Raw genomic sequence first — 21847 nt, forward strand, 5'->3', positions numbered from 1 at the left:
TACAATTCATTATACAATAGAAAATTAATCAAAAGAGGTGCAGAAATACAACAAAATATCTTAATATTGGTCTGAGAACATGGCTAGAAGTAATTGGTAATTGCTACGCGAGGTGCATTAATATCGAATTAAAAAATATAGAATGGGGGGCGTGGCCAAGACAGCGATGTGAACGGACGCACCCTGAGCGAGCTCCGTCGCCCCGCTGTTTGCATAAGCCATATTGAGCGGAGTTCGGGGGGCTTTTTGGGGGCCCCACCTGCTAGGCGAGTCTTACCTGCGAAGCGACCCTCGGAGGGTCCGTCCTGGTGCAGGAGACCTTGCTGGGAGCTGCTGGGGGCCTGGATCCTCCGCTGCCAGACTCTGACCGCCATTTTGGAGCTGAACCTGACGATGAGAACCCTGGTCCCGCTGCGCTTGTAGATGGCTTTCGGCACTGAAGAGGCGACAGGGGACGCAGGCGGACCACCTGTGACGGACCTCCCCAGCGGTGAGCTGATTGCCGAGGGCTTGGCGGGCGGAGAGGACGCAGCGGTTGGCGTAGAGGCGACCCCTGTGCAGAGAAGCTGAAGACCGCCTGACTGCAGCCCCTAGGAGAGGCCCCGGCTTAGGCGGAGGCGAAAGGCCGCACTTCCCGTGGATTTCCCGCTGTCGGGAGGCCCTGCCATGAACCACCAGCCATCACGGAGAAGCCTTGGTAAGCTGCCCTCCCTGCGCCTCCCCCCTCCGCCCACAGACTGGTGCGCCCTGGAGATTGCGGGCCCGCCCTGGACTACAGAGCTGAGATCGGGCCCGCTGAAGGTGCTGACCGCCATCTTGCTCCCCCACCTGGTGCTCCCGGGAGCGGGATCGGGCGCTGCAGGGGCGGCCCCATCGGTCCATGCTGTTGTCTGCTGTCCCGGAGGTGCTGCCTGAGAAGACCGCGGGGCGGCCGGGACATTCTCCTCTTCCCCCGTGGGGCGATCAAGACCCTGCCCGCCATTTTGACATTGCTGTTTGGCGCCTTTGGGCCTGGGGCCTGACCCAGCTGTACGTCGGGGCTCCCCGGCGAGTGGCGGCCGCACAGTTGAGCAGGAGCAGGAGCGTTGACCCGGCCAGCTTCCACTACCGGCCTTGAGGGAGGCGTGAGGGCCCTACCTGGAGAGACGCGCACCAGCCTTGACCCTGCCCCACAGCCTGGCCTTGCTGTCCATGCCCGCAGACCTGCACTAACCCTGTAGCGCTGCGCCCCCGCTCCGGAGCGGGCAGCATTGACTGGGGGGCTTCGGGGGCGGACTGTGTGCTTCCCCACCTCACCGGCAAGTCGGGCTGGATCGGTTGCCCGGGGGTGCTGCAGAGAGGATTGCTGTCCGGCTCCCCCTGAGCACAGAGAACAACGTCATCGGCTGGCCAGGCGAAACGCCACACCCGGCGGTGTTTGCGCCCCACGGCCTGGCTGACCGGCCTGAAGAAGGAGGGGAAGGTCTTCTGGTGACGCGTGAGTACCCCTCTACCTGCATGAGAGACCCTGGGTGACTAATACGTGGCTTCTCTGCCATCTGTGAGGCACAGGACAATAGTGGCCGGGGAGCATGGGGGCGCCTCGACTGCTCACGGGGGTGCCATTTTAACTGGTGGGGGAGCGGTGCAGCGCCTCCGACTGGAAGAGAGGCCTATCCCCCATAACGGACCCTTTGTGCACTGGGGTACCTTCAGGACTCCTGGGGCTACAGATCTGATTTCCACCTGCTGGACTGAGTGGGCCACCACGCGAAAAGGTGCTCGGAAGGGAAGGAGGACACTGGTGGTGAACTAAACACTGCTGTGGCGACGTAGAGGGTCCGCGTCCAAGGTGACAGGCGACACGCCGGGTGGCAGGACATTGCGCTCTGGACTGACGATGACCCGTGGCAGAGGGGGCAAGGCGGACCCAGCGGCGGCGTCCAGGGGCACGTCGGTGGCTACCATGTGTGGCAAAGCCGGCACACCTGCATCAACTGAAGGATGCCACAACCTACCACCGACTCTCCTCCGGTGACCCAGGCCTTCATGTCCTCCTTCATGACAGACCTGAAATCGGAAATTGGGTCCCTGAGATCAGAAGTGCACTCGTTCGTCAAAGAGCTGCGATAGGAAGTGACCGACCTGGGCGACAGGATTGATGGCCTTGAGAAAGTCGTCGACACACACACGGAAGATCTGGAGCAGCTATGGCAGAGAGTGGCGGCCCTGGAGGAGCAAAACATCGAGCTCCAGGTCAAGCAGGAGGACCTCGAAAATAGGGGGCGCCGCAACAACCTCCGTATATGGGGTGTGCCGCTCGGGGAAGAGGGGACTGACGCCATGGCCTATGTGGCCCAACTCCTGCACGAGGTGTGGGGCAACGAAGACGCCTCCCCACCGCTCCTAGACCGTGCCCACCGAGTCTTTGGGGCGGGAGGCAAGACGGGCCTCCTCCTGGATATCATAACCCGACTACACTACTTTACAGAGAAGGAGGCCATCCTGAAAGCGGCGAGGGACAAGCCGGACCTGCGCTATGGAGGACACAAGATCCAAATCTTCCAAGATATGGCCCCCAACACGCTGCATAGAAGGAAAGTCTTCTGCCCGGTGACTGAGCGGCTGCGGGCTCTCAGTATTCCCTACCAGTGGGGGCATCCCTTTGCCCTCATCTTTCGATGGGAAGACACGCGCAGAGTCATCCGGTCCTACCGCGAGCCGGCACAACTGCTCAACCTGTCGGACTCCCCGGAGCGCAGCCCATCCCGCTCCAAGCACCAAGAGAGGCCCCCAGTCCGTCCGGAATGGACCACAGTGTACCGGCGTCGCCGCACCCCCCCAGTGGATGACTGCTCCACGTCTCAGGCCAAGCAGGACATCATAGCGCACATCCGTTCCCTTGAAGGTGACCGCGAAGAACGGACCTCGCAGCCTCACACTCCGGGGACCGAAGAAGAACAGCTCCTGACCTCAGACGGTCATTGACTGGCAAGGACAGCATCATCATACTCCCTGACCAAAGGCCTCCACACCCGCTACTGAGAAGGATACGGGGGCCGACAACGTTGGCCCCCACACCAATGTGCCAAGACACTCTCCCGCTCTCTAGAAGGAGACCGCGACCTGCACCCCCTGCACTAAAGTAGAGCGACCCCGGCACTTCGATGGCCCCTCCGGGACCACCTACCCTGAGCGCATAAGGGGCGTGCACCCCTGGAGTTAAGTCCGCCGCACCAGTGCCTGTGACCGTCCGAACACTGGGGACGGACTTGTCAAGTTCACAGCGATACATGGGGCTGCAGTCAACCGTCATGGGGCGTTGCTGCCCCCCTGAAAGTGGCCATGGGGGTCAGACTTGGTGCCCCACCCCCTCAGTGGCCGGACCCTCCCCACTGGGGCCTGACGTTTCTCTTCTGGGCTAACGGATATACGCATCCACCTCTGGGACATCCTAGAACTCGCCGCCCCCGAACCTGCCAGGGACAGCGGGGCAGACGGGCTGAGGGGTAACCGGGAATCGTACCTCCAGCAAACCACACCCCACTTTGTCCCATAGGAAGTGACATTCCTGAGACCATCCAAACCCTCGTGTAGAGGATGCCCAGAACCTGGGACACTACACTATGGCCCTGTTGGCCTGTTGCGGTTGTATGCCTTCTAAGTGTTCTTTACTTTCCTACTTTTCCTGCTCTTCCTACTTCTCACCTGAGCTTTCCCTGTACCTGGCACTATTCCCTTTGTGTAGTGTGGTGGTCTGGTGGCCATCGCGGGTATCGGCGCAACAAGGGTGGAAGGAGGAGGACACTGCCCTATGCGCCGTGGGTGGAGGGTACTGGGCGATGAGGCGGCTTCAACCCCCTTAATGTCATGGTGGCGAATATTCCCACACCCCTAAAGATCCTGTTGCTCAATGTCAAAGGGCTTAACTCCCCCAACAAGCGGAATCAGATATGGCGCTATCTTATACATCATCTTTCTCCAGGAGACGCACCTTCTGCGGGGGGACACTAGCCGCATGGCGCATCCTAGATACCCCACACAATTCTGGGCATCGGCTAACACTAAAACAGCGGGGGTGGCAATCTTGTGCAGAGCTGGCTTTAGGCGGGGACCTGCTAAACCCTACAAGAGTGGTGATGGGCGCTTCCTTTGGGCCACGGTACAGTTGGGGGGGATGCAGTTCACCCTGGGTAATGTATATGTACCCAACCAGTCTCAAGATAAATACCTCCAGTCGCTCCTGCGAGAACAGTTTAAGACCGGCGAGCCACGTACAATATTGGGAGGGGACTTTAATCTAGTATGGGACCCAGAGTTAGACCATGAGGGAGCTGTGTTTAACGGCACGGGCGCAATGTCCTCTGCGCTCCGGGCGCAGATTACGGATCTAGGGCTTCTCGATGCGTGGCGCTACCATAATCCAGGAGTCCGAGACTATACTTTTTATTCGCACTCCCACAGAACCTACTCGCGTATTGACCACTTTTTCACCTCCCTTGACCTGACCCGAGACACGCTGAAAGCTGCCATCTCAGACATCTCGCTATCGGACCATGCGCATGTGGAACTACTGATACAGGACCCACTAGGTCACACCCCTCGGGAGCGGCGATGGACCCTCCCTCCGGGCGTCCTCTGGGACCCGGAGGATGTTAACAGCATCCGGGAGGCCATAGACTCGTACTTCGCCATTAACGACACCTCGGAAACGCCCTTCCCGGTAGTCTGGGATGCCTTTAAAGCCACCATACGGGGCCATATTACCTCCCTGGCGATAGCGAGGAGACGGGCGGCCTATAAATTAGAGACTGACCTAGCTGGCGAGATCAAGCAGGCAGAGGCCCAAGACAGGGATCGACCCTCTCTGGCGTCCAGGAGAACCCCTGCTAACCTCAGGGGACAACTCTGAACCCTGCGCACCAACAAGGCGGAACACTCTCTGCTAGCACTTAAACAAAAATACTATGAGGGAGGGGACAAGGTGGGGCGTCTTCTGGCAGGACGACTACGGGCTCGAGCAGCAAGAGCCCATATCGCTAATGTGCAGCGTCAGGATGGCTCTAGCGCCATCACTGAAAGAGCCAAACAAGATGCCTTTGTTAACTACTATACTTCCCTATATGTGGGGGAACCTACATCAGTGGAGGCATGAGCGGCCTTCCTCGCCGACTATGAAGGGACTCTGTTACCGCCGGTGTGTGCAGCAGAGCTGGAGGAGCCCATATTAGACGAAGAGGTCTCTGCGGCTATTAAAGATCTTCCCACCGGGAAAACCCCGGGGCCGGATGGCTTGCCGCTGACCTTTTACCGAACCTTTCAGACTCAACTCCGCCCGTACCTGCTGAGGCTGTTCCACTCTTTTTCGGACACCTCTGGCCCGTCCCCCGATATGGGTATGGCGGAGATCGCTTTGATATCAAAGCCGGGAAAGGACCTTACACTATGTGCCTCCTACCGCCTTATCGCCCTCTTAAACACCGACTTAAAGATATATACCAAGATACTGGCTAAGAGACTTGACCCATATATGCCAGGGCTGGTGAACCCGGACCAGGTGGGGTTCATTCGAGACCGGCAGGGGGCTGACAATGTAAGTAGGCTGGCGCACTTGGTCGGAAAAGTGCAGCACTGGGATATCCCGGCTTGTCTTCTCTCGCTTGATGCAGAGAAGGCTTTGACCGAGTGGACTGGGCCTTCCTGAAAGAGGTTCTCCAGAAGATTGGTTTAGGCCCCAAAATGATCGCGAGAATCATGGCCCCGTACATAGGGCCACAAGCCAGAATCAGGGTCAATGGTCAACTTACACCGCCGCTCGCGATACACAGAGGTACGAGGCAGGGGTGCCCACTCTCGCCGCTCTTGTTCGCCCTTGCGGTGGAACCGCTGGCGGCAATGATAAGACTCGATTCCAGAATACACGGAATAGCCCATGGAGGGAGAGACAACAAGGTGGTGCTGTTCACAGACGACCTGATCCTCACCCTCACGCGCCCTCGCGAATCCCTCCCAGCGGTTCACGAGGTGCTCTGCCTATATGGATGGGCGTCAGGCCTTAAAATAAATCATACCAAATCTTGGGTGCTCAACCTCACTATACCCGAAGAGGAGATCCCATCCCTGCAGAAGGATGTGCCCTACCAGTGGGCTGAGAACCATATCAAATACTTGGGCCTTGACTTGACACCCCATTTAGACTCCTGGTCCTCTGTAAATTGGGCGGAGTGCCGCAAAACGGTGCTGGAAGACCTTCGGAAGTGGAAACCTCTGATGATCTCATGGCTGGGGCGCCTTAATGCGGTTAAGATGTCGATCCTCCCCAGAATTCTCTATGTCTTCCAATGTTTACCCACCCGATCCCGCTTCACTGCATTCGGAGCCTTCAGAGTGAGATCACGTCCTTCATCTGGGGCGGGCAGCGCCCCCGGTTCTCGCAGAAGGTCCTTATGGAACCGAGAGATAGAGACGGCCTGGCATGCCCCAACTTGGTACACTACTATTGGGCAGCACACCTCCGTTTTGTGGTGGAATGGGGCGCACGCGAAAGCGACAAGCATTGGTTCCACATGGATCGAGCGGTCACAGGACGCACCATATGGGACTTGCCCTGGCTTCCGCGGACGGCACGCTCCAGAAGTGCGTACATAGCAGTCCCCACAAAAACGGTCCTGGATGTTTGGGACAGGGTAGCGGTATCCAGAGGTCTCACTACGTTCCCATCCACACACACCCCGATAGCGGGAAACCCACAATTCCCCCTGGCCTACCGAACTCGGGCATTTGAAAAATGGACGCACGGGGACAGTAGAGTCATTGGGGACCTTTTCCTTGGGAACTCACCTAAAACGTGGAATGACTGCAGGGAGGAATTCATGATACCACAGACGGCTGGCCTACAACATGCCCAGCTACGTCACTGGATTATGGATGACGACATGTATCAAGCGGCCACTAGGGCCTACACGCCCTTCGAGAAACTAGCGTGTTCCCTTGGGGGGCTGAAGATGCTTATCTCACAAATATACCACATATTGCAACACCGTACCTCGACACCTGCGCACCCATATCAGAGACAATGGCAGTTGGCAGCGGGCACAGACATCGAGCCCTCCCAGTGGCACAGACTGTGGCGCGATATTCCCAAAATCTACCGCAGTATGCCGCAGAGGGGAAACGCCTACAAGTTACTCACCCAGTGGTACTATACCCCGCTGCGACTTAGCAAGATGTTCCCCAACACCTCGCCGATGTGCTGGAGGTGTGGCTCTGCGACTGGTGACTTTGTGCATATATGTTGGACGTGCCCGACCCTAGCTGTTTTCTGGAAGGAGGTACTCAGCCCCATCAAAGGGGTACTGGGTTTCCCCCTGCCTGAGGAAGTGAGAACGATTTTGCTTGGAATCCGGCCTACCACACTTAGGGCGCTTACCCGCAGCGACTGTATCCTTACGCTCCAAATGCTGGGCACAGCTAAACAACGCATCGCCCTATACTGGAAGCGGGCGGAGGTGCCACCAATAGCTTCCTGGTTTGTGAGTCTCTGGCAGGTCCTGGCAATGGAAATACTCACGGCAAGGCTACAGGCGAGGGACACATGCTTCAAAGCGGTCTGGGAGCCCCTAGTGCGATATCTCTGCTCTATAAGCTATGCGCGACATATGCCCCCTAGACTCCGCGCTCTGCACCTCTTTGAAGACGCCATCCTGCCTGCGGACCCTGCTAGGCTGAGCCCTTGACTGCCATTCACACTGCAAGCGCTACTGCTAATACACATGCCCTCCCATGCCCTGCTCCCTGAAACGCCGCACGTACCTACCGCCCCCACTCCTTTTCTTTACCTACTCTCAGACTACCTGACCTTGCATAGTTCCTTCTTTCCTACTTGCCAATCTGGCCTTCGTCTCTCTACGAGACAGTTACGCCCGGTTGGGCTTTCTTTCCTTTGTGACACTTAAGCCAGTTACTCACCATACGCCTCCCTTACGAAGCGGAAGCGCACTCGCATGCGACAAACCCCTGTGAACTTCACTCCTAAGCCATGCGGCCGGCCCTTCCTGGAGGGTTGTAGGCAAGGCGCTGTGTTAAAGCCTTTTCCCCGCCCCAGTTGGCGTAGCAACGCAAGAGTTATCATGTACGCGGCTGGCCTCGGCTCGAGGTTGTAGGCTTAACGCTGTGTTCACAATAAAAACAGATTTGAACAAAAAATATAGAATGGACACAATATCGAATGGACAGAATATAGACTACAAAAATATCGAACAGAATAGCATTATTATCGAATCCAAAATATAGAATGGACAAAATATCGAATGGGCAGAATATAGACAACAAAAATATAGAATGGACAGAATATAGACAACAAAAATATAGAATGGACAGAATATATACAACAAAAATATAGAATTTGAGGTACGCAAGTTAATATCAATATTTTAAACTGTTTTTTATGTTACTATATGTGTGAAAAGTGTATATTTATTTTATAATTTATTTTTATTAATTAATGTTATGGTATTTAAATTTTCCGTAAAATAATTCTGTAGTGGGTTGTGGGTTTAGAGGGGAATAGGGGGGGAAGTAATTTAATTATAATTAATTAAATATGTTAATTTATTTATTGGTATTTATTTTTAATTAATTGTTAATTAATTATTCAATGGTAATTCATTAAAATATAATTGGTAATTAGTTTTAATTAATTGATTAATTGATAATTATGTTAAATATATTAAAGTATTTTCTGTAGCGGGTTGTGGGTTTATAAAGGAATACAGTGGGAAGTAATTTAATAATAATTAGTAAATATGTACATTTATTTATTGGTATTTATTTTTAATTAATTATTAATTGGTAATTCATTAAAATATAATTGGTAATTAGTTTTATTTCATTGATTAATTGATAATTATGTTATTTTTTTAATTTATTTTCTGTAACGGGTTGTGAGTTTATAGGGGAATAGGGTGGGAAGTAATTTAATTATAATTAATTAAATATGTTAATTTATTAATTGGTATTTATTTTGAATTAATTGTTAATTAAATATTAATTGGAAATCAATTAACATATAATTGGTAAATAATTGTATTTAATTGATTAATTGATAAATATGTTAATTTTATTAATTTCTTTTCATTAGTGGGTTGTGGGTTTATAGGGGAATAGGGTGGGAAGTAATTGAATTATAAATAATTACATTTTTTTAAATTTATTTATTGGTTATTTATGTTGTAATTTTTAATTATTTTTTAATTGTTAATTAATTTATTGTTAATTGGTAAATAATTTGTATTAGTAGGTAATTTTGTATAATAATTAATTTTAATTTGTATTTTTAATTGATTAATTAATATATTATATAAAAGTGTTCATTATTTTAAATTATTTGTAATTGGTATTAATATTTAATTTAATTTATTTTTATTCATATATGAATTATTTACTTTCCCTTCTGTTGCACTCTCTGGAGTGGGAATAGTAATTTTTACCCCTACGCTATCCAACGCTTTCCCTACTGTTGCACTCATTGGTGTGGGAATAGTAATTTTTACCCCTACGCTATCCAGCGCTTTCCCTACTGTTGCACTCACTGGAGTGGGAATAGTAATTTTTACCCCTACGCCATCCAACATTTTCTCTACTGTTGCACTCACTGGAGTGGGAATAGTAATTTTTACCCCTATGCTATCCAATGCTTTCCCTACTGTTGCACTCTCTGGAGTGGGAATAGTAATTTTCACCCTCCCGCTATCCAACGCTTTCCCTACTGTTGCACTCATTGGAGTGGGAATAGTAATTGTTACCCCTACACTATCCAATGTTTTCCCTACTGTTGCACTCATTGGAGTGGGAATAGTAATTTTTACCCCTACGCTATCCAATGCTTTCTCTACTGTTGCACTCTCTGGAGTGGGAATAGTAATTTTTACCCTCCTGCTATCCAACGCTTTCTCTACTGTTGCACTCACTGGAGTGGGAATAGTAAATTTTATGCCTACGCTATCCAACGCTTTCCCTACTGTTGCACTCTCTGGAGTTGTGAATGGTAATTTTTACCCCTACGCTATCCAACGTTTTCCCTACTGTTGCACTCGCTGGAGTGGGAATAGTAATTTTTACCCCTACGCTATCCAATGTTTTCCCTACTGTTGCAGTCTCTGGAGTGGGAATAGTAATTTTTACTTTCCCGCTATCCAACGCTTTCCCTATTGTTGCACTCATTGGAGTGGAAATAGTAATTTTTACCCCTACGCTATCCAATGCTTTCCCTACTGTTGCACTCACTGGAGTGGGAATAGTAATTTGTACCTCCATGCTATCCAACGCTTTCCCTACTGTTGCACTCTCTGGAGTGGGAATAGTAATTTTTACCCTCCCGCTATCCAACGCTTTCCCTACTGTTGCACTCACTGGAGTGGGAATAGTAAATTTTATGTGTACACTATCCAACACTTTCCCTACTGTTGTACTCTCTGGAGTGGGAATAGTAATTTTTACTCCTAAGCTATCCAACGCTTTCCCTACTGTTGCACTCACTGGAGTGGGAATAGTAATTTTTACCCCTACTCTATCCAACGCTTTCCCTACTGTTGCACTCTCTGGAGTGGGAATAGTAATTTTTACCCCTACACTTCCAATGTTTTCCCTACTGTTGCACTCACTGGAGTGGTAATAATAAATGTAACCCTCTCGCTATCCTACGGTAAAAATATTGTACATTTGTTGTTAATATTATGTTTATAATATATATGTATTAATTTTTTTATTTTTCTTAGGTTACATTAATTATTTATTAATTTTAAGGTTATTTAAGTATTTTAAGTATGTTTAAGTTAATTATATTTATTATTATAATAATTTTAAATTACTTTCAAGACATTTAAAAAATTCGATATTTTGACTAACTATATTTTTTACGATATTTTTGTTCTTACATGTTTGGAGATAAGGATTCGATATTTTTGTATTCTATATTTTTTACTCAGTATTTTTGTAGTTCTATATTTTTGACATTGATATTATGTCAGTGATGCCCTTTTTATACATTATCTTACTATTTCTTCCATTCAAAGCATATTTGTGGTTTTGATTCAACAGAATTCTTTATTTCTAAAGGATAAAACAAACATTTCTATGTTTCAGTAAAGAATATTGTTCGCAGCAACAAAGATATGAGCATAAAAGTTACATTCTGAATAAAAACATATTACAGTGTAAAACTGCAGCATGAAGACCCTCAAACAAAAGCCTATGTGGACATCATATTTGACTTTAAAAAAAATGAAGGATCCTCCTTACTTAGGGGTGACAATTATTTTCGTGCGTAGTTTCAAAAGGCGTTTTGTAAAGGTTATGAATAAATGCTTTTAAAGGCAGTTGGTAGTTTTGCATGAAATAAAATCCACATTAGACTTAAACTTAAGAAAGAAACAAAACATTTCATGTAAAGAAAAGCAACATGATTGTTGGTGAATTTTATTCAATAATGACTATGGCTAACCCCTTAAGTGCTGTGCACGTTCACCGGCCGACGGCAGCACTACGCCGACGGCACCACTACCTCCGTAGTGCTGCCATCGGCCGTTGAACGTTCGAACTGCACCTGCGCAATGGAACGTCCAGGACTGGAGCTGGACGTTCCATAGCTGATATAAGGTTAAATATGGCATACTATAACACATTTTTCTCAACATGCATACATGTAAATTAGTGTATTATAATTAGGGCTCCCTGTTTTCTGTTTTTACTGATTTTTACAGATAAATATAGACAGAAACATTTATTTTCGTGTATGAATTTATTTTTAAATATGGGTAAAAATGGAAATTGGGTTGTTTTTTGAGTAATTCTACATAGTCTGCCATGACTGCCAAGCCAATAGCTGTTTGGGATGATTGGAAGGGTGTTACAAAAGAAAGGGATTTTAGTAAACAGGCTTTAACAGCAGTAGATATACACAAGGCTTATATTGAAATGTGCATGTTTTCATATATGTGCATTGATTTCACTTCAGCGGGTGTTCATAGCACTGAAACCTGGCAGGCATTCAAGCATGAGTGCATATTTATCGGTTAAATAAATGTGGAACAATATTCATTTCAGCTTAATTTTTTTACAAAGACCAAAATAAGGGGCCGATTATGATAGCGGTTTTCCCGCATCCTTCCGGCTGGCGGAAGCCACCGCCGGCCCGGAGGATGCGGGAAAACCGCTGCGGAGCCTCGAAAGACCCACTGCCATATTAGGATGGCGGTGGGTCTTGAAATCAGTCCGCAGCCTTTCCGCCGCGGTCGCCTTCCACCGTGGACAAGCATACGGACCTTCACTTCGGGGGCCCGTTGCAGGCCCCCTGGGTGAAGGGGGGTGGGGGTGAACATGGGGGGTACCTATGGTACCCTCTGCATTTGTGTGAACAAAGCAGCAGGCACCGTGCGGTGCCTGCCACTTTGTGCAGGTAAATGCGGTGCATGCATTTTTAACATTGCGGCGGGTGCAGGTTGAAGCTGCACCCGCCGCAATGTTCAAGATAGAGGATGTGACCGCCACCCTGGCGGTCACATCCTAATCTGCACAGAGGAAACGCCGCTGCCCATGCGGACGTTCCCTCTTACTCTGGGGTCGCGGATGGACTCAAGTCCATCCGCGATCCTAATGACCCCCTAAATAAGGATAAATACAAAAAATTAATGACGGAAATGTCAAAAAAATAAATACCATAAAACGGGAGCCCAAATTATAATTCATTTTACTAAAATCATTTTTACATTTTCATAATCTTGATGATGTCTCATATCACTACTTTAAGTATCAGCAATGTAACTATTTCCAATAAAAGTTTGCAGCACATTCTTTTTATAATGCTCTACAATGTAAGGAAATAGCTTTTATGGTACTGTTATTTTTTCTATATTATTTTACTCAATGAGTGAAAAGTGCACACTCCTGTGTCTAAATAGGCAAATATGTTGTGTACAAAATAAGACTATTTGGGGCTCTAACAATACCAATATTTCTGCATTTTTGTGACAAAATTGAAGTGCAAGTTTTAGTTTCAGTGTAGCCTAATGGCTATGCAAAAAGTAGAGTAGTTATGGATTTCTAGGCGCATACTGGCATTCTAAACTACTGGTAATGAGTGCTACAGATCGCACTGCACAGAAATACAAAACCAGCAAAGTTTATATCCTACCTATCCAAGCATATTCAGTTCTCAGACACGCTTTTTGCTGTGCAGAGCTCTGATGGGACTTTGAAATAGGTCATACTCCAAAATGCCTCTGAGGACTAAGCTGGGAAAGGGGAAGTGAATTTACGAGAACTGGTTTAAATGTCACATGAGGAGTTCTGTATTTAGCACTTACTAGCCCTGCTGTTAGCAAACTGGCGTCACAGGACATTTTAAACATTTTTTTTATATACACTTCTGCAAATAAGTCATAGCAACTGTGACAGTCCTTATTTTACACCAATTATTAGCAATCCACTGATAAAATTGACTTTATCTAAATGATTTGAGAGAGTCACACGCACAAGCTCACAAGTGCAAGGTAAACGTAGTATTTGTAGAAAAAAATAAGTCAGAACTTTTCAAAGTCTCTTTTAAAAAATGTGTGTTCTTTTCAGCAGTTTTGCTTCTATCTTGGTCTGCAGCAGATGCTTTGTGTAGGGAAGCTTACAGCCACACACGTGGAAACAGTCTTTTGTTGTGTTAGCTATCACCAAACTGAATGAGGACAGTTTCCTAAAGTTAAGCAAATGCACACTGTAGTTCAACTTGTTCTAAATAGGCACTACGGACCAGAGGAACTATGGGGCAGATTTATGAGGCCCTTGTGCCACGTTTACGCCGCTGTTGCGTCACGCAAGGCGGCGTAAACGTGGCGCATCCCTACGAACGATTTACAACGTGACGCATCTAGGCAGATGCGTCACGTTGTAAAGCCCTGCGCCGCTTGTGGGCGTTCCGGCGCAGGGTGGGCGTTCCGGGGCAGGTGCCCCTCGCAAAAGTGGCTGAGTGAAATCTATGAGATTTCACTCAGTCACTTTTAAGCCAATGCTGCGTCAAAAGCCTGCGCCTGCTTGAAGCAGGCGTAGGTCTTGATGCAGCATTGTTAAAATGGGGCACCCCCGAGCCTTGCTGGAGCTGTGTCGCGCTTGCGACGCAACTCCAGCAATGCGTCACATTTCTGGCATAGATGCGTCACGCATCTGTGCCGTTTTTGCACCATGGTGCGCCACATTATAAATGCGGCGCACCATGGCTGGCGGAGCTGTGGCGCACTGTGGCGCATGTTAACTGGCGCATCCCTGGGGATGCGCCAGTTAACATAAATCTGCCCCATTGTATATAATAAATGCTCGTAATTTTGAAGAGCAGTTTAACAATAATTAAGTGCTTTAATTTAGAGTTCCTAAATATTCAATGATTGGATAACACACTACGAGTAATGTACAAACAAGAACATAGTAGTTCGAAAGTGCTAATATTTACGAATGTTAAATATAACTTAGCTCTGATAATATCTTGGGGCTTTCATTTCCCTAGGAAAAATAGAGTCAAAGTGATGTTAATTGCATGTTAAAATGTTCAGAATATCATCTTTAGTCATTTGAATACATTTAATAAATGGAAGAATTTACATAGTGGTTGCAATGAAATTATGGTCTCTAATCAGCCCTCCTGGAACTACATTGGACACCACAGGTCTGCATTTGCAATGCAATAGGTCTCGCATTTACTAGAGTTTGAGCTATTGGCATTGTAAATGACAATGCCTTTTATTTACTTGTTGATTTTTAAACATAAATAAAAAGCTTTGTTATTTAGAATGCCAATAGCTTAAACTCTCACAAATGCGAGACCTATTGCATTGCAAATGCTTGTTTTGTATTGTGAGCTTTTGTCTGTGTGCGTGTGAATGACTCTGATTGTGATTGATTGTGTGTGTGGGGGGTGAAGGGGGGCAGGACGGGACCTGGGGAGAGCTGAGGGAGAGAGAGCCTGACCAACTGTTATGTGCGTGGCGCAGTGTTCTCAGATTACCATCACAAGAGAAAATAAGGGTGACAATTATCAACAAGAAGAGAATATTTGCAGTAGGCGAGTGTTTCTAAACTCAGGCTGCTTCAGGTGAATTCGCCAGGGAGGCCTGCTCCTAGCATCACGTAGGAGACCAATGGAAGCAAATGCCTAGTCTAAGGGGTGCTGTGAACGTGGGCGGTCTGCGGGCTGGAAAAGCAGGCAAGGAGGCCGGATATAGTGGGCAATAGTGGTGATACTCCGACGACGTCTGGATCCCGGCTTCCGTCTTTTCTCTGTCCTGACGTCGGCGGTGAGGCGGGACTTCCGGGGTCAGGGTGAAGCGTTTCCGGTCCGCGGCATCCCTGGATTGGGTCCTGCAACAGAGAGAGGGGCGGGCTTTCCAGTTGTCATGGACGCTTTTGCGGCTGCCTCTGGTCGCGGTTCCTGGAAGGGTGAGGATCGGAGGGGCGGCAATCCTAGCGGGGTGAGTAAGGGGCTCACAACCCACAGGCCGTATCACAGGTGCTTACAGAGGTTGTCAAATACAACCATGGCAGCATATATGTGGGATTTTACAATCAGATTTACTATGCTAACGGCCCAGTGCTTCGAAAGCTGTGGCAGTGAGCATTGGGGGTACTCTAACAATTGTTATTATTTGGGGGTTTGCAGCCATGAAATGACGTGGAACAAAGAACACCCGCATTGCATTTTCGTGTTTCTGATTATAAGTCATAGGTGTCATGTTTAAAAAATACATACACGTGAAACCCACAATGCTGTGTATAATATGCCCACACGAGAACAAACTGCGAAATGGAGGCCTCCTTATCAGACACCTGCTTCCTGTCCAAGCTGTGAGGCTATTCTTGAGACAATTCCACATATCATGTTTGTATGCCGAGCTTACAAAGTACAGAGAGAACGATGGTTAAAACCAATTTGTAACCAACCAGGCACTCGTAGCCATCATGCTGCGTTTCGCATCTTGAGAACTGATGCACGGGAACTTTATGCTTGTGGATTGGCAATTTTTTTTTAGATGGGCATGGATTATTAGACTAAGAAATTTGAATGTTAATTCGTACTCTGGACTGTCGTTATGTGTCTGCTGATTTTAAAGTTTGTACGGTTATTAAATGAAATAGCCACTTTTATCCTTCTATTTTTAAATGAATTTTTGAGATCTTTGATTATGGCATCCAGTTTTATGATAATTTTATTCTATTTATGTGAAATTTGCAGCTTTTAAGATATGCATTATCGAAATAAAGCTATTTTGACTGACTGACTGTGTATAATATCGTTATATATTTTAATTTAATCAAAAGTTAACTACATTGTGTTTTTTGTGAACAAACGTTGTGAGCATTGTCTTGTGTGGTAAACGTGTGATTGAGTGTGTATATTGTCAGGAGTCTGTGTGTGGGAACACGTTTGTATGTGCGAGTGTGTGGCAGTTTGAGTTTGCCTGCGAGTCCATATGAGTACGCTTGAGCGTGACAGCATGCACGTGCATAGCTGCTATTTCTCTTTCTATTACTTTGTCATGCTTTTACATAACTGTGTACAGCAAAGTATACAATAAATTACACGTACTTACGCCTGCTTTCGATAAGATAAAGTTTTTTTCGTTCCCCCTGATTTTATACACTAGTGTTAAATTCGCCCACAACAGCATGTGTGTGCGTGCACCCAACTGCGTGAGTGTACGAATTTTGAGCATGTGCCCAATGGGTGAATGCATGTATGAGAAGTTAAGAGTGGGGGGTGCACATGAACGAAGCACACAGCTGCGGCCGGCATGCTCGCGTGAGGGATTGGGCGCGGGTGGGAAATAAAAATAAACAAGCAGCATGCGTTGCCTGCACCTTGTGCACATGTGTACGTCAGGCAGAGAAGCGCGAGACAAAGAAAGAGTGTGAACAGTGCGGACGAAAACTGTAGTTGGTGGCTGCGGCTTCCGGACTACACTGAAGTCAGTTGGACATCAACAGCCAGTCAAAACCAAGGTAACAAAAGCTATACCAACATTCAGCAAATGACAAGCAGCAGGAGTAACTATAAGCTGCTTCCCAACACATAGAGATTACTTTATGTCTCCCTGAGACAGCGCACGGAGCGCGTGTGCTGCCAAGGCGAGACCTAAAAATTATTGACCCCTTTATAACTAAAAGAAAGAGACAGTGTCTCACTGGATTGTAACTTGCTTCAGGGACTGTCACAATGCAGCCAACAAGACTGGCTAAAGGAAGAATTACACATTCTGTTAGGGGCAGAGCGGACATCGTGGTTTTCTTGCGAAATAATACCTTTGTAGGAGATATGTGTGGGGAGTACCTTACTGAATAACATTCCCAAGGGGCACAGCGTAGATAAGATGGAGGATAAGGATACCAGAGAAGATACAAGAGTAGGGATCAGTGCTATTGTTGCCGATGCCAAGAGACTTACAGAAGAAACGGCGCTACATGAGGAACGCTTTCCAGGGAAAACAAAGGATCAGCATAGCAGAACAGCTATCTCAGTGTTTCAAGATAGGTATCAAACATGCCAAAGGAGAATGCATTGATTCCACCTAAGTTAGGAGATTAAGGGACCATTATCTTCATTTTAATATGGATGCGCCCCACCAATTTGCTGGGGATATACTTCCTATGCAAAGTTTTTGCAACAGTGTACTTTTCAATATATGAGATTTACTTACAAATACCTGAGGACAGGTTAGAATAGAACACTTATTGCTTGCAACTTAAGTGAGGATTCTGTGATATGTGCACCTTCTGTCTTGTCTCTCTCACCAACATGTTACCAATAGACTCCGCTACAGGGAGATTTCTATAATGACATGTTTCAAGAACTGTTTAAATACAGCCCTGGGTGGCCAAGATGGCGGACTGAACAGACGTCCGATTGGAGGCTCCACGGCCCTGAACCCCGTTAGCCCCTACATTTTGGCAGAAACATCCCCCTTGCCTACAAGTGTCGCCCTACTGTGGTCCGGTGAGATCCCCACTCCAGTTTCGATCTGCACCGGCCATCCTAGGCCCGCTGTGACTGCCGCTGCACTGGGGTGATCGCGGCCTGCCAAGGGGCCCTGCTGACCGTGGAGTAGTGGCCTGGGAGCGATCGCCGGTCGGCGGTGCCTTGGAGGGAGTTGGTAGCGGGCGGAGCCCAAACAGTGCCACGGCCGGAGGAAGCGGGGGCTCCGAAGATAAACTCGCCCCGGAGCCCGAGGAGACCTAACGGGACCTGCCGAGATAGAGACGGAGGGGGCCTCGAGAGGAGGGCGGCAGGCCGCAGAAATTGAGGCCCTGGTCGCGGGCCTGCCCGGAGCTTACGACAAATCCACGCAAGTGCCTGGGATTGGAAGCACCCCCGCGCCCGCAACCACCGTTTTGCTATCACCGGAAGGGGCCCCGGCCCCAACCCTATCCTGAGCCGGACACCCTGAGCCTGTGGGAGCAACCGCTACACTGGAGCACCTGCCACCAAAATCAAGGCCCTGGTCTGGGCCTGTCTGGAGCGATCGGGGTGCCACGCGGGTGCCTGACTTAGCGGTCATCCTGCCTCGAGGTCTCCTATAAGCACACAGAAATCAGGGCGAGGAAGCGCCGACCCCCGAGGGTCTGGATCTGGCCTGGGGGAGGCGTGGAAATCGAGGCCCAGGCTTCGGGGCCTACCGCAAAGAAAAGGGGTCAGCGCTCAGCAACCCACCTGTCGGCACTAGGGGTTCTGCCGAGCCCCCCCGACCGACCCGATACCTACACACCGGAGGTGAGGAAGAAAGGCCACCACCACAGGGAGCAACGCGCCTTCTCCCGACTGGACCCGACCTGGGGAAGGGACTTCACTGCCGCCTTTAACTACCGCAGGCGATCTCCTCCATCGCAATCCACAACTTCTGCCGGAGGAACAGCCACAACAGGACGCTCATACCAGGGCCAGCAGGCCACCGAGCCAAGTTGTCGGCGGGGCAGGGGTGTGGGTCCAACAGCTCGCCTCGCCTGAGGGCAGTCACAGCACACACTGGGGGTCTCATCTGGGGCGACTCACCCCCCCACCAGACTCACCGAAAGCCTAATTAGCGACCATGCCTGTCACACCACAAAGGGCCCGAGCAGGGAGCATCCACAGCCCTACATCTTAACTTTCAGCTTAGGCACCAGGACACCTACCCATCGACCTTGGGGACACGGCGTGCCCGGATTGGCACTGACTGGCTCTCTGCCTTCCCGGCTGGACTGGAACACTAGAAGACTCCCTGTGACTCGAGCATAACAAATCTCCAGACCCCAGCACGGATACACAGGCCAAGCGGGCCCTGCCCTCAACGACGCCTACGACATGGCTGCCGCAGGGGGGAAGTGGTTGAAGTTGGGGCAAGAAATTGGGGGAAAGTGGGGGGGGGGTTGGGGGGTGGGTTGACCAGGGTGGGGAAGGGGAAGGGTGGGAGAGAGGGTGGGCTGTCCAGTGCTCCGTCCTATTCACAATAGTCAAGGCCTCATACCAACGTCCAACATCCCTCTGGGTGTGGGGATTAGCAGGTCTGTTTCCAACAGTCGTCATGCCGCCTACAACCCTTAAGATCTTAACCTTGAATGTGCGAGGGCTAAACAATCCTGTCAAGCAACGTGCCATTTTGTCTCTACTAGAAAACTCCCAAGCAGACATTTGTTTGCTACAAGAAACCCACCTGGTGGCTCGAGATTGTCATAGACTCCGCTCCCCAAAGTTCCCGACCCAACTCTTTTCTTCGGGCCCTAACAAGACAGCAGGGGTAGCGATCTTAGTGGCACGGACATTCAAAGGGGAGGTCCTACATAAATGTGCAGAACAAAAGGGGAGATTGTTAGTATACCGCTTTGCCCTAGGTGGTCTAGTATTTACAATCGGGTCCATCTACAGTCCTAACGACGGCCAGGAATGCTTTCTGCACTCAGCCCTCACTGACGTCACTGACACACCGGACAGACACATCATACTAGAGGGGACCTCAACATGATATTTGACACAGTACTAGATAGGTCAGCACAACGCACTCCTCAGACTGGTGCGTTCTCCACCAACTGCACAGACCGACTAACAGAACTTGATCTCCACGACCTCTGGCGCCGCACACACCCACACGACAGAGAATACTCTTACTATTCTAACGCACACAAAACATATGCCAGACTGGATCACCTCTTGGCTACAAGCCCAACAGAGATAGGGGTGCTTTCACTGCCAGACCACGTGCCAGTCACCACCACCCTCGCTTTACCACTTGCCTCAATCCCCCCTAGGGTCTGGCGACTGCGGGACACTATTTTGCATAGAAAAGACGTTGTGAAACGCATTCAGGACGTTATCTACAACTATCAATTACACAACGCCAACAACGACACGACTTGGGCTACACAATGGGCGGCCTTAAAGGCGGTGATTCGAGGGGAATTTATAGCCCTCTCCTCAGCAGAGAATACAGACAGACAAAATAAACGGGACAAACTTACACAGAAGGTGCGGGAGCTAGAGCGCATACATCAACGAACAGGGGCTCAGAGAATATGGAAACAACTTAAACTGACCAGACAGCTCCTATCAGCACTAGATATGGACCGGGCAGAATACGCAGCCCTGCGGCTGCGACATGCCTACTACACGGGGGGGATAGATGCGGCCGGTTGTTGGCAAACAGGCTCCGAACCATGCGCCAACAGCAGGTAGTGAAGGAACTCTCTAGCCCAAACGGGACTACGGTCACGGAGGACGCAGAGATCGCCGAAACATTTCGGAAATTCTATGCAACTCTTTATACTAGTGATCCCATAGACATCCAGGCAGCGGCGACTTATCTGGACTCGGTCACACTACCCTCCCTAGCGCCCTCCCAGGCGGAACACCTTGACAGGGATATCCGCATCGAGGAGGTCATCTCTGCCATCTCCAAACTCAAACCAGGGAAGGCCCCGGGGCCGGATGGCTTCACGGCCCTTTTTTATAAGTCTTTTTGCACAACTCTAACCCCGATCCTCACCCATCTTTTTAATACTTTCTCGGAACCCGGTGCCATTCCCTATGACCTTCAGCGTGCATCCCTCTCAGTCATCCCAAAACCTGGGAAAGACAGAACCAAGTGTGGTTCATATAGGCCCATCTCGCTACTAAACGTAGACCTCAAACTATACATGAGTATCCTGGCGGCACGATTGGGCCCCCACCTACCAGGACTTATGGACCCGGACCAGGTGGGATTGATCCCGAACCGCCAAACAGTAGATCATACCAAGAGGGTTACACACCTAGTAGAGAAAACTTCCCGAATTCCCGGGGAATATATGATGCTAGCGGTGGACGCCCGAGTAGGCGTTCGACCGAGTCCACTGGCCATATCTAGGGATGGTCCTGAAGAAGATCGGCATCAGAGAGAAATTCTGCAGTTTCATTTTTAACTGTTATAAAGTTCCAACGGCAGTGGTCCGAGTAAACGGCTATAGCTCACAGAGCTTCGACATCGAGAGAGGCACAAGGCAGGGATGCCCACTGTCACCTCTGCTCTTTGCTTTATATATGGAGCCATTTGCTCAGAAGATACGACAAAACGAAATGGCGACGGGAATACAGTTTGGTGGCTACACACACACCATTAGCCTTTATGCAGACGACGTCTTACTCACACTTAGCAGCCCACAGACAGCCCTGCCGGCATGCATGGCAGAAATAGATGCCTTTGCGGCGGTAGCCGGTTTAAAAATGAATACTGACAAATCCATGGCCCTCGACCTATCCCTGAGACCTCCTACAAAGACATACCTGCAGACCCTCGTTCTCATCCAATGGGCGACGGACGCGGTGCCTTAT

The sequence above is a fragment of the Lissotriton vulgaris genome, chromosome 4_1 (genome assembly GCF_964263255.1).
Source record: "Lissotriton vulgaris chromosome 4_1, aLisVul1.2, whole genome shotgun sequence".
NCBI lineage: Eukaryota > Metazoa > Chordata > Amphibia > Caudata > Salamandridae > Lissotriton > Lissotriton vulgaris.